Source organism: Triticum urartu, chromosome 6A, assembly GCF_056163025.1.
Source record: "Triticum urartu cultivar PI428250 chromosome 6A, HENAU_Tu73, whole genome shotgun sequence".
In the NCBI taxonomy this organism is placed as follows: Eukaryota; Viridiplantae; Streptophyta; class Magnoliopsida; order Poales; family Poaceae; genus Triticum; species Triticum urartu.
In genome coordinates, this window is record NC_141878.1 from 572,032,375 (window position 1) to 572,045,909 (window position 13,535).

At 43.4% G+C, this 13,535-nt stretch overlaps 1 long non-coding RNA gene across 3 annotated transcripts; it reads right to left on the minus strand.

Annotated features, from left to right (window-relative positions):
• Nucleotides 1-8,183: 8,183 nt before the first annotated feature.
• On the minus strand, nucleotides 8,184-12,249 carry LOC125512840 (uncharacterized). 3 transcript variants are annotated; one of them, XR_015608926.1, is made up of 6 exons: nucleotides 11,869-12,249; nucleotides 11,663-11,754; nucleotides 10,453-10,624; nucleotides 9,838-10,013; nucleotides 9,621-9,719; nucleotides 8,184-8,621 (listed from the first exon to the last, which is right to left on the minus strand). It is a non-coding gene; the product is annotated as an uncharacterized LOC125512840 (long non-coding RNA). The 3 variants fall into 3 exon arrangements; XR_007285567.2 differs by having other exon boundaries at nucleotides 8,185-8,621; nucleotides 10,453-10,627; XR_007285568.2 differs by having other exon boundaries at nucleotides 8,186-8,621; nucleotides 10,453-10,597.
• Nucleotides 12,250-13,535: the final 1,286 nt, after the last annotated feature.

Sequence of the window (13,535 nt, forward strand, 5' to 3'; positions counted from 1 at the left end):
GTTTCGCGACGAGATAATGCGGAAAAACATGGAACTCCAGAAAAGAAAGATGAAAAAATGAGATCAAGAATTTTGATGAACCTTCGGAATAAGAAATTGGATTCAGTCGATGAAACAAGAATAAGAATTACATTATGCTTATCCTTCATCAACTTAAATTGATGACAAGCAACGGATTTGGCATACCACTTATTCTCGTAGAAAGGATTAAGAGAGATATAGCGCGAACTTAATGGACCACCGGCAGGATTTAACCAATGAATAAATTGATATGATAAAGAAGGAAGAGAAAAGTTGAACGAACCACCGTAATATTTGAAAAAGAGCGAAGCAAAGGTAGAATTCATCGGGAAGAACTAGAAATGAATGAAAATACTTGAGGGAATTTAGATACATGAGAACAAAGAGATCAAGAACTGATTAGAGGATATTTGAATGATGCACCGGTAAGATTGGGGAAAGAGAGATGAATGCTGAGAATGAATAATTCTGAGATGAAGGGCTCCGGAGAATCAAATTGAAAAGACTCCTGGATTGCTCCGAATGGTTGAAAAGAATTCTCACAATCGAAAACAATTATGAGAGGATGGCATCAAGCTTGAACCATGAATCTTTGAGAGAACGGATAAGATTTGGAGGAAAACTCTTCTTTGGTCTTCAAACTCAGAGAATGATGGCAAGAAACACCATCAAGAATTGCTGAGACACTCCGGAATGATTAAAAGAGGAGAGGTTGAGCCAAAGATGAAAAAAAATTGAAAGGTCTTGGAGAAAGACATTTGACTGATGATAATTCATTCTCACGTAAAACTTTGAAATGAATTTGAGAATAATTCCGGAAAAATTAGAAGAGCCAGGTAAGATCCTGGGAAAAGACCTGTGGGTTAGGGACCACTCAAGAGAAACACCATTGAAAAGCTTGCTTGAAAAGAGAGATTGCACCGGTTGAATTAAATGCCTCGAAACAGATAACAACCTCAAAATAGCTCAAACGGATTAAGAATGGAAACATGAATCTTCTGAGATATCTTCGGCACTTCGGACATGAATAGACAGAGGTGAGCGATTAAGAGGTTCAACGGCATGGGAAAGAATTTGAAACGAGGAAAAGGGATATGATCAACACCAAAAGCTTGAATTGAATCCACCAGAGAAGAAAGAGAACGAAGAGTGATGAACTTGAAACTCCGTTAGTGTCTTTCCGAGAATCACCAGATAAGAACATTGAAAGAAAAGAATAAAGAGACTTCACATGAATAAAACGGATATTTGGTTAAGAATTCTGAGTCCTTGAAGAAAAAGGGTGGGAGGGCGGGAAAACAAAGGCAACTTGGGGATGGATGAAACGAACACCGTTGAGAAAAAACTTAGAATTGATCTTGCGGATGTTGAAGATGATCGGATCCACTTGAAGAGAAGCACACGGTTGGAAAGAATTAACATGACAATATCGATAAACAAGAAAGATTAGCATCCACATAGATATATGAGAACACTACTTAGGAAAGGTATGGAATCAACACTTGACATTGAAGCAACTCGAATACCACAACTCAAAACAAAACAAAGGATTGGCTTGCAAAATAAGCCAGAAACAAACATATGATAGATCCCATATCGTATCATGTGTCTGTTGGAAAGATATCCTACGAGATACTTGAATTCCCACTTATAGAACACACGAAACTTTCTGGTTATGCAATCAGGTGTTGGGGATATAGGGGAAGCATAATATCGCACCAAAACTAACAATCCCTACATCCAGCTATATCCATCCTTCAACACATAACCAAGAAACCTTCGGAAATCATGTACCTCAACCTTCGAAAAGCATCCGTTATACGAGTTATGGCAATAATCCCGAACTCCTGACCCAGTATTGGGTGGCGTCGAGGTTATCTCACCAACAATTGCATAAAAGAGATTTTCGATGTCGGCGAAACACAGGTATTCCAGAACTGCAACGATAAAATTACGATGACAACACCTCGGAGCTCAACTCCCCGGGACACTGCCGCAACCCCTAAATGTCAGGAGGCACCAAGAACAATGTTCTCGTCACAAGACTATCGGAACGATTCCAAGATACCCGCGTGATCCTAAAAAGAATTCGTGAAATTTGAGGAGAGAAGAGTCAAAACTTCTACGTCTGGAGGCCTCACCAGAGCGACGAAGGGACTGAGGAGTAAAAAAGAATCCTACTCTATGATATATATAATCCTAAGACTCAAAACATTTTGTTCTAGACTCAACAACGTCAGCGATTCGATCAAGCAGAGGGCTCCTAAGTCGGGGATGGCTCTGATTACCAACTTCTTGAAGGAAATATGCCCTAGAGGCAATAATAATGTTATTATTTTATTTCCTTATATCATGATAAATGTTTATTATTCATGCTAGAATTGTATTATCCGGAAACATAATACTTGTGTGAATACATAGACAAACTAAACGTCACTAGTATGTCTCTACTTGACTAGCTCGTTAATCAAAGATGGTTATGTTTCCTAACCATAGACATGTGTTGTCATTTGATTAACGGGATCACATTATTAGGAGAATGATGTGATTGACATGAACCATTCCATTAGCTTAGCACCCGATCGTTTAGTATGTTGCTATTGCTTTCTTCATGACCTATACATGTTCCTATGACTATGAGATTATGCAACTCCCGTTTGCCGGAGGAACACTTTGTGTGCTACCAAACTTCACAACATAACCGGGTGATTATAAAGGAGCTCTACAGGTGTCTCCAAAGGTAAATGTTGGGTTGGCGTATTTCGAGATTAGGATTTGTCACTCTGATTGTCGGAGAGGTATCTCTGGGCCCTCTCGGTAATGCACATCACATAAGCCTTGCAAGCATTGCAACTAATGAGTTAGTTGCGAGATGATGTATTATGAAACGAGTAAAGAGACTTGCCGGTAACGAGATTGAACTAGGTATTGAGATACCGACGATCGGATCTCGGGCAAGTGACATACCACATACCAATGACAAAGGGAACAACGTATGTTGTTATGCGGTCTGACCGATAAAGATCTTCGTAGAATATGTGGGAGCCAATATGAGCATCCAGGTTCCACTATTGGTTATTGACCGGAGACATGTCTCGGTCATCTCTACATTGTTCTCGAACCCGTAGGGTCCGCACGCTTAAGGTTTCGATGGCAGTTATATTATGAGTTTATGAGTTTTGATGTACCGAAGTTAGTTCAGAGACCCGGATGTGATCACGGACATAACAAGGAGTCTCGAAATGGTCGAGACATAAAGATTGATATATTGGACGGCTATATTCGGACACCGGAAGTGTTCCGGGTGATTTCGGAGAAAACCGGAGTACCGGAGGGTTACCGGAACCCCCCGGGAGAAGTAATGGGCCATATGGGCCTTAGTGGAGAGAGAGAAGGGCAACCAGGGTGGGCTGCACGCCTCCTCCCCCCTGGTCCGAATTGGACTAGGAGAGGGGGGCGGCGCCCCCCTTTCCTTCTCCCTCCCCACTTCCTTCCCCCTCCTAGTAGGAGTCCTACTCCTCCTACTAGGAGGAGGACTCCTCCTTGGCGCGCCTATAGGGCTGACCGGCCTCCTTCCCTTGCTCCTTTATATACGGGGGCAGGGGGCACCCCTAGACACACAAGTTGATCCACGTGATCCTTTTCTTAGCCGTGTGCGGTGCCCCCTTCCACCATAATCCTCGATAATATTGTAGCCGTGCTTAGGCGAAGCCCTGCGACGGTAGAACATCAAGATCGTCACCACGTCGTCGTGCTGACGGAACTCTTCCCCGACACTTTGCTGGATCGGAGTCCGGGGATCGTCATCGAGCTGAACGTGTGCTAAAACTCGGAGGTGCCGTAGTTTCGGTGCTTGATCGGTCGGGCTGTGAAGACGTACGACTACATCAACCGCGTTGTGCTAACGCTTCCGCTGTCGGTCTACAAGGGTACGTAGGTCACACTCTCCCCTCTCGTTGCTATGCATCACCATGATCTTGCGTGTGCGTAGGAAATTTTTTGAAATTACTACGTTCCCCAACACTTCTAACACCCACGATGCGGCTATATCTCCCACATGTCGAGGCACGACTTAGAGGCATAACCGCATGGTGGTTTAGTCGTAAGTGGGGTAATCTTCACACAATCCCATGTACTGAATAAGAATGGGATAAAGAGTTGGCTTACAATCGCCACTTCACACAAATAACAAGTTAAATATACATCATCCAGAGTACAATCAAGGTCCGACTACGAAACCAAAATAAAAGAAGACAACCCCAAAAGCTAGGTCCCTGATCGTGCCAACTGGGCTCCACTATTGATCAACAGGAAACTAAACATAACAACGACCAAGATCTTCGTCGAGCTCCCACTTGGGCTCGGTTGAATCACCTGCACTGGTATCATCGGCAACTGCAATTGTTTGGAAGTATCTGTGAGTCACAAGGACTCAGCAATCTCATATCCGCGAGATCAAGACTATATAAGCTTATGGGAAGGGTAAGGTAATGAGGTGGAGCTGTAGCAAGCACTAAGCATATGTGGTGGCTAACTAACGCAAATAAGAGCGAGAAGAGAAGCAACGCAATGGTCGAGAAGCTAGAAGTGATCAAGAAGTGATCCTGAAACTACTTACGTTCAAGCATAACACAAGAACCATGTTCACTTCCCGGACTCCGCCGAGAAGAGACCATCACGGCTACACACGCGGTTGATGCATTTTACTTATGTTAAGTGTCAAGTTCTCTACAACTGGACATTAACAAATTCCCATCTGCCACATAACCGTGGGCATGATTTTCGAAAGTTCAAACCCTGCAGGGGTGTCCCAACTTAGCCCATCACAAGCTCTCATGGTCAACAAAGGATATTACTTCTCCCGGGAAGACCCGATCAGTCTCGGAATCCAGGTTACAAGACATCTCGACAATGGTAAAACAAGACCAGCAAAGCCGCCCGATGTGCCGACAATCCCGATAGGAGCTGCACATATCTCGTTCTCAGGGCAACACCGGATAGGTCAAGCTACGAGTAAAAAAACCAGCCCTCAAGTTGCCCCGAAGTGGCCCCGCAAGCTGCCCGGTTCGGACCAACGCTTGGAGAAGCACTGGCCCGTGGGTGTTATAATAAAGATGACCCTCGGGTTAATTACTCCCAAGGGAAAGGTATAGGTTGTTAGGCTAATGTAAAACCAAGGTTGGGCCTTGCTGGAGGAGTTTTATTCAAAGCGAACTGTCAAGGGGTTCCCATAACACCCAACCGTGTAAGGGACGCAAAATCAAGGAACATAACACCGGTATGACGAAAACTAGGGCGACAAGAGTGGAACAAAACACCAGGCATAAGGCCGAGCCTTCCACCCTTTACCAAGTATATATATGTATTAATTAAATAAATAAGAGATATTGTGATATCCCAACATATCCATGTTTCAACATGGAACAAACTTCATCTTCACCTGCAACTAACAACGCTATATGAGGGGCTGAGCAAAAGCGATAACATAGGCATGATATAACAAGTGGTAGGTAGCACGACATAGCGGTAGAGCGAACAACTAGCAAGCAAAGATAGAAGTGATTTCGAGGGTATGGTCATCTTGCCTGAGATCCCGCAAGGAAGAAGAACGAGTCCATGAAGAAGACAAACGGACAAAGTCGAATGAATCCTCACAAACGCGACGTTATCGGAACAAACCCGAAGAAGCAACACCGGAAAGAGGCAAACAACATGGTAAACAACCAGCACACATAATCATGGCATGATGCACAACCAAGTATGATGCACGTCCGGTTTAATGAGGCATGGCATGGCAAAGTGCACAAACAATACTACAAATTAAGTGGGGTCAATATGCAACGAGTTGCGTATTGACGAAACACCACATCAATTATTTAGTTCTCTCTCGTTTAGGAACCCAACAATATTAAATGTTGTTAAACATGGCAAGAGATGAAGCATAAGAAAACTACCTATCTAGACAAGTTTAAATGAGGCCGGATATAACAAACAACAATTCCGAAAAATCCTCATATGCATATTATGAATTTGGTACTGTTCTGCCCTAAACCATATTTTAGAGTTGTTAAACATGCAAAGTAAAGCCACCATGTTAAACTAGGCATTTTTCTACCCCATTTACATATAAAGTTTATTAAATTTGGAGCTATGGTTAATTAGTTATGAATTAAAGCATTTTAACATGGCAATAGGCGAATTTAAACAAACAACATTTTTAACATGGATGAAGGCAACATATTTTGAAACTAGACGAGATTCTAAGCAAGTTGCATATATAATTTATTTAGATCCGATGCACGGTTGGTGAGTTATGATATGCATGATGTTGGAGGGCTTTTCTGTAAAACAAACATTCCTGTGGGTAATAGACAAATTCGCAGCAGGGAAAAAACACATCGGGTCGTATCTAGCTGGCCCAACAATGGAAAAAAGGAGGGCGCTTGGGGCTGCTCACCCATGGGCCTCGGCCCGGTTGGGAAGGCGACCCGCGGGAGGACGCGGTTGCTGGGTCCGCGGAGGAGCAGGCTGGGCCTTCGGGAGACACGGCCCAATTGCGGGTTGATGCGGATCGAACAAGGCGACTGGTCAACGCGGTCATGGCCCGTTACCCTCTGTCGCTCGAAGCAGAGGATGCAGACTTGATGGCCGGCCGGCGGCGCTGGGGCTGGGACTCGCAGCCAGCCAACGATGAGGCACGACGGCACATGCACGGGGATGGCGCGGATGCAGCCGGATCCGTTCGGAACGGCAAGGAGCGGCGGAGGGTTGCGGAGGCGCGAGCGATGACAGGCTCGGGGTCGAGAGGAGACGAGGACGAGCGTGAGGTAGAAGAACTTGTCGCGCTGGTCATGCCGAACCAGAGCGACAACGGCGGGCCTTCAGCGGGGATGGGGCAGACGAGGCCGGAGGAGGTCGTGGCGGAGCGGTTCCCGGCGTTTGTGGTTGGACTTGGTGGCGCCCATCCATGGCAGCTCGAGGTCGTCGGTCGTGGGTGGTTTCTGGGAGACAAAGAGCTCCATATGAGAGAGAGAGAGAAGAACGGGAAAGTAGGAAGGGAAGGAGAGGGCACGAAGGGGTCCTGGCCTGATGGATGAGGGCGACGCCGTGGTGGTTGAGGTCACCGGCAGTGATGGGGCTGACGAGGACGAGGGCTGTGGCTGATGGGGATTTTTGGTGGCGCGGAAATCATGGGAGGCGGTCGGAGGCTTTGGTTGGAGGGAGGTGGATCGGGATGGATGGTGGTTGGCTCGGTGAGGAAGCCGAGGAGACCAAGTGGGCTGGCGGCGGTGGGCGGAATGGACGGATGGGACATCCTAGGATTAGGGTTAGGCTCATATATAGGTAGGGGATTAGGTTATGGGCTACCGAGTCCCTCCGATCGAAATCAGACGGTCGGGAAAAATAGGCTAGGGAGACCAAAAAGAAAAACAGAGATGTTTTATAGATGTTTGGGGATGATCCGGACCCATCAGTGACGACTGCCCGGGTCCGGTTCGGGGAAGTTTCGGACGCGCGAGAGGGGTCTATGCACTGTGCAAAGAGGGTTAGGTGGACGAGGTCAAGTGTGTGGTTTGGCTGAGAAGAGAGAGAGAGAAGAGGGAGGCCCGACGGCCGTTTAGGGGACCGAAACATCCGACGAAAGACCGGCTATAATGCCGCTATAGTTAACCGTTGGGCGTCAAACGGACTCCGAATGCGATGAAACTTGGCAGGCAATCTACTGACAACATAAAAACACCACATGCCAACTTTCAACCCATTTCGAGAACATTTTCCGGCCACCTATAAAATAATATTTCAGACGTGCCGCGGGCGCGTGCAGGTGTGTCTGGGCTCATAACGGACAACGGAGAGAACTGGGAGACCACTACACCACGACACTCAAAGCAGCGTCAAATAGTCTGTCGGCATAGGCCACCTAAGGCGACACATTTAGTGTCGGCAAAAACCTTTTCCGACAGAACGAAGTTGTCGCCTATAGTCCTGCCGGGAAAGGTTTTTGCCAACAGATAGTATGACAACGTTGGTGAGATCTACAGCAACAGACATTTCTACACCGACAGACTATGTTATGCCGACAGATTATGCAACGTCCATTGCTACGCCGGCAGTTTGTGTGTCAGTGCGCTATGCGAACAGATAGTGCGACGTTCTATTCTTCTACCGACACATTTGCTGCCATATTTTGAATGAAATTGCATTCATAATATTCAATTCATGTTCACTACGCAATACATATACAAACAATTGTACTCTTTTGTTCATCACAAGATATCATTGATTAATGCATTCATTCAATACACACACACAAGATTCATTAGTTTTCTTCACAACCTCACAAAAGTTAGCTACAACCATTAAGGAAATACACAAGTTAGATATCCGATAGGCATGTTACAAACAGAATGGCAAAGTTCCTAAGAGATCAAGTGCTTGATCACTGCTCTGCTATAGAATATTATGGAAGACCAACTCATCAATCGCCAAGCCAAATCAAGCTCCATATGGACAAAATGTTTCATCCATGTTCTCAACAAAAACAATCACGAGGACATCTTCAATCAACTAGTGGACTTGCTACTTTCTATCATTTGTCCCTACAAAAGAACTCATATGTTTCAGCAATCTTAGAAATAATACAATTTCTGCAAATTCATGAGTTGCCCTTGAGTCCAAAGGCCCAAGAAACAGAAGGTGTACAACATACCAGCTTGCTTACAAGAAAAGTAAATAGATACTTGACTGCATGAGCTCTCTAGTAAAAATTATGCATGTCTTTTTCTTTACTATTAGATTTGAAACATAAAACAAAGAGGCCTTTTTATCTACTAAATAAAGGATCTGAAAAATAAAGCCAGTAATCTAAAAAAAAGACTATAATTATGCAAAGATTCAAGTTACAAAAATAACCTTATTAGAATATATAAAGCAAAGTCAGCATAGCAGCTAGCATATCACAAATGGCTTACTATAAAAATGTCTGAATTTGTTGATGAGCAATCAGGTATTTTCTAAGACAACATGAGTAAGGTCTTTACTGTGGTTTCAGAGATTACATTCAAAGTTACTGAATCGGCAAAAAATCACAGAGATTGCAGTCATATATGTAGTAGTGCACTTGGTGAAAACAAGTCAATTTACAGGACATTGCTTGTGTTCTGGTTCATGCATGCTATGAAACATTGTGTGGTATACAATAGAGGTTTGCATATGTTATTTTTTGCTATGGTTAAAATCCTGAAACTAAACAAATGCTGCAGAAGCTACAACAACTATGTTTCTCTAAAAAAAAGGAGTCGGGTGTAATCGTAATATGTGGACTGAACTAAAAATGGTTCCCTAAAAATAATGGTCAAGTATTTTTTTTTTGTGGCTGATCTTTAAAAGAAAGCACGCTTCAGTTCAGCTATAACAAAGATTTAGTATCACGTTATCATGCCCATTCTGAACCTATGTCTTCCTGACCCATCAAACAAATCATAGCAGTGTCATCTCATGGAAAAAAGTTAACAAGAATAATACTCGGGATCAATTGATATGCAGTCACATGCATGGATGTACTAAAGAATAACACATGATGTGTATGTCTGACTAACAATTAGTGTCTCTGCTTGTGCGGTAGGAACTCCAATTTTACGGATATGTGCTCTGATAAATATTTCATCTCTCCGCGGGTCATAGCCAAGATCTTCAGCCTGCAACAAATTTATTTTCCCTAGTAATTAGAAAACCTAACAAATATAATTAAGAAACATAGTTATAAAAATATAGGAAACATAGTTATGAAAATATGGATAGGAGAAGTGGGCATACAGTACTGATTTTGTGACTTTGATTTCTGAATTGCACGGACCTCTCCACTTGAGCAGACTAAAACAGAAGTTAAAATCTGATATGCCACAAAGAGACTTGAGCATACAGTAAGTGGAGGCTATGTTAACAGATTCGGAAGATTTCTTGATTCAATACTCGAACATTAAACTTGTGATCTGTGAGACAATAAACAAGTAGAAATAATGAGCACCTAGATTATAAGAAGACTACGTATTAGGAGTGAAAGAACAAGATATCCAGTACAGGAAAACGAAAAGTCATAGACATGACATACACAGAAGGCACTACTATGGACCATACACAATCGTAAGGCTAACCCTCAGTGCCTGTTTTGACGGCATAAACAGATAAAACAAAAGGATCACAGGTAGGTTTACAATCTTCCCCAACATATTAGAAATCTCAATATTTGGTGTTATGTTGATTTGTCGAAAATGAAGTAAAACAACACTTGGGCTATAACAAGAGGGCTATGTTCAACTTACTAATTGACCGTCAATACAAATAGGTATCTCCGAATAACTAATACAATCCCAGCCACTAGTCCAAGGATTTCAAATGACAATTGAAGAATTGAACATATAAGAAGATCACCTCACGTCGTCAGTAGCAGCCAATGGTTTTGGTCACAGGATGGCATAGCGTACTCCACGCATCTCCACTGGTATTGTTCTGTACTCCAGAGGGAGCACCACCTTGACCAACTGAACAAAACTAGTATGGAAGCAATAACAAAGTCCTGTGCAAACATCCATGAGAAAATTACCTGCTGCCGTGAGGAGAGAATTCATAAATGTCATGTGCAAAAAAGGTTCATTATTTAGACATTCAAGCTGAGTCAAAATTGACAGTAGAAAACCAGGTCACCTATACAAATTAAAAGGCAAACAAGCGCACACACGTTAATCTTTCCTATGTTTATAGGTTGTTCTACTTTTCTTATTGAGTAATGGGTGTGCATCAAAGCCACTGGGCCTTCATAGGCTTGATGTGTGGATAATATAGATTTGGGTTCAGAATAGGTGGGCAGGATTTTGAATCGCAGGAAAATCTAGCACGTGAAGCACACTTGCTGGACTTCAGACTAAAACAAAACAAATCTATTCAGCAATTCAAAAAGAAGCTCATGAAGTGTTTTTTTGAACACCCTAAAAAATTAATCAACTATTGCAGACAAAAACAAGGAGGTATTATCACAGTATATCATTGACCTATATTTTTTATACACATTTACTGCAGACTATCTTCTTTATAAGTTTTCTAACTAACAACTAACAGACTGTCTTTCCCTCACAAAAAAGAACAAATAGACTGTCTTTATGAACATTACATCCATCCATTTATATATGTATATATATATATCTGACTCAAATATATTTTTCTCACATGTGTCGCCATGGTTCTTCACATGAACTTCCTTTTCTTTGAGAAATTATAGCATCGGCAGTTTTTTTTCACATGATGCAGTGACCTAGAAGTGAACACACGTACTAAGAAAGTCATGGATGCAATGCAAAATATGCTCTACTAACTAATGGGCATGCTTCAAGTTATTTTTCAGAATCCCTGCGAGTATTGTCTTTGTGGCGCAATACAGTACAGCAGAAAAGCACATATGTGTGAAGCCACTCAAAAAGAAAATTAAAAAACCTGACAAAGACAAGCAAACATTATCAGGCATATCATTTACTACTTTTTATGTCATGTACTGATATACCCCATACTATCTGCAGCCTAATAATTTTGCGTATTGTATTAATACTCCTTTTTTAGGGGGTCAATACTAGTTTCTGAGATGACTTACAGTAGCAATTCCCATCCATCGAGCGACTCATATTCATTGAGAAAACAGAACAACACCACACCAATAATGCCATTTCCTAGACGTGGAACCTCCTGGATGTAATCACGCAAGGCATGCCATCAGGTTATAAATCATTCACAATTAAATGTGAACTCCATATAGCAACACACGAGAAGATAGGTAAGGAAAAAAAACCTGCATCTTACTTGTTGAAATCTGGAGGCGGGGCCGTGACAGGGGTCGCCGCTGAAGGAAGAAGAACAGCGGGCTCCTCCTCAACAGTAGTCGGTGCAGAGGATCCTCCGGCGTATGATGCTGATGTTCCCGGCGCGCAGCGGATCCTTGTTTGCGGACCGCGCTCCTGCTCCTCGGCGGCGGACGGTGCTCCTCCGTCCTAGACGACACTGCTGCTACTGCGGACTAAGGGAAGGGAGGCCGCGGTCCGAGATGTGGTGGCGCAAGGGGACCGGTTGGTGGGTTGGGGCGGCGGCGCGGCGGCGCCCATGTCGGGCGCGGCGGCGCAGTCGGGTTAGGGTTAGGGTGTGTGGGTCGCGAGAGAGAGAGGGGAGGGGGTGAGATTGGGGATCGATCGAACATGTTGGGGTCTGCTTAGGAACGTGTTTTTTCTTTTATTTTGATGGTCTGGTGCGAATCGAGTGTTTCCTATGGCGCGCGCCTCGCTCTCTTCCCGCGCCATATTTTTCGGACATGGCTGAAGCGCAAAGCCGACACTTTTTGTGTCCCCATGAATCGATGACACACAAACAATCGGTAATGCTTCTATCTACTGATAGAAATTTCGTCGGTGTTTTTGTGAGCTTTGGTGACAGATAGTGTGTTACAAGCTTAAACAACACTAACATACTGTGTGTCGGTATATTTTGGGACAAAAAAAGTGTCGGCGATACTCACTTATACCAACAGATGCATGTCGTCTTTGTAGTGTCGTGATGTAGTGGACCCGGACGAATGCAAGTTTTGAAAACATGCGGATGCAATGCGGATGATGACATGGCAAGATGCAACATGCAAGCGGATTAGAAGGCAACAACAACGAATAACTGGAAGACACCTGGCGCATCGGTTTCGGGGTGTTACAACACTCCACCACTACAAGAGGATCTCGTCCCAAGATCTAGGATGACATCGGAGAGAAACGGAAGAGGAAGAGAAAAGGTAAAACGAAGTTGCTTCTTTGACAAATGAGTGAAACCAAAGAACATTGCAAGGTTGGACAAATTTAAAGAAAGAAAACAACGAACATGAACAAAGTTGAAAACACTCCATTGGAAAAGAGGAAACATGGAACAATACTAGAACCTTGGAGGTTGAAATACATAAGAAAAGGGTTGCAATGGACAAGAAGTACATGCAAGCACTCCAGTTGAAACGAGATGTACAAGAAACGATAAAGATCAATTATGACAACACTCCGGTTGGAAATGGAAGGCATAGAATATGAACTTGACAAGATGAGAGGATACTTGATGAAATCAACAACACACTGCCTCCGAAACTATTGAAAGAATGGCACAAGGGGTAAGAAAGATTTCAGACAGCACTCTAGTTGAGAAGGGAGGAAAAACTTGACAGAATAGGAAGAACTTGAAAAGAGGGCACGACACTCCGGTTGAATGGATAAGCAAAAGAAAGTACATGATCTTTGCCAAAAAATGGGATGATGGGTCGAAGCGTGCAACATCACAATGCCTCTGGAACAAAAGATAGAACGGATTGAAAGTAACGAAGAAGAAAACAACATCTTCTACCTCGAATGAATTTGAGAGAGCATCCTTAAAAGAAGGATTGAACGGAGTTGTTGAAAAAAAATCAACAACAAAAGAACAAGCTTGTTGTGGTCTTATGGAAAACG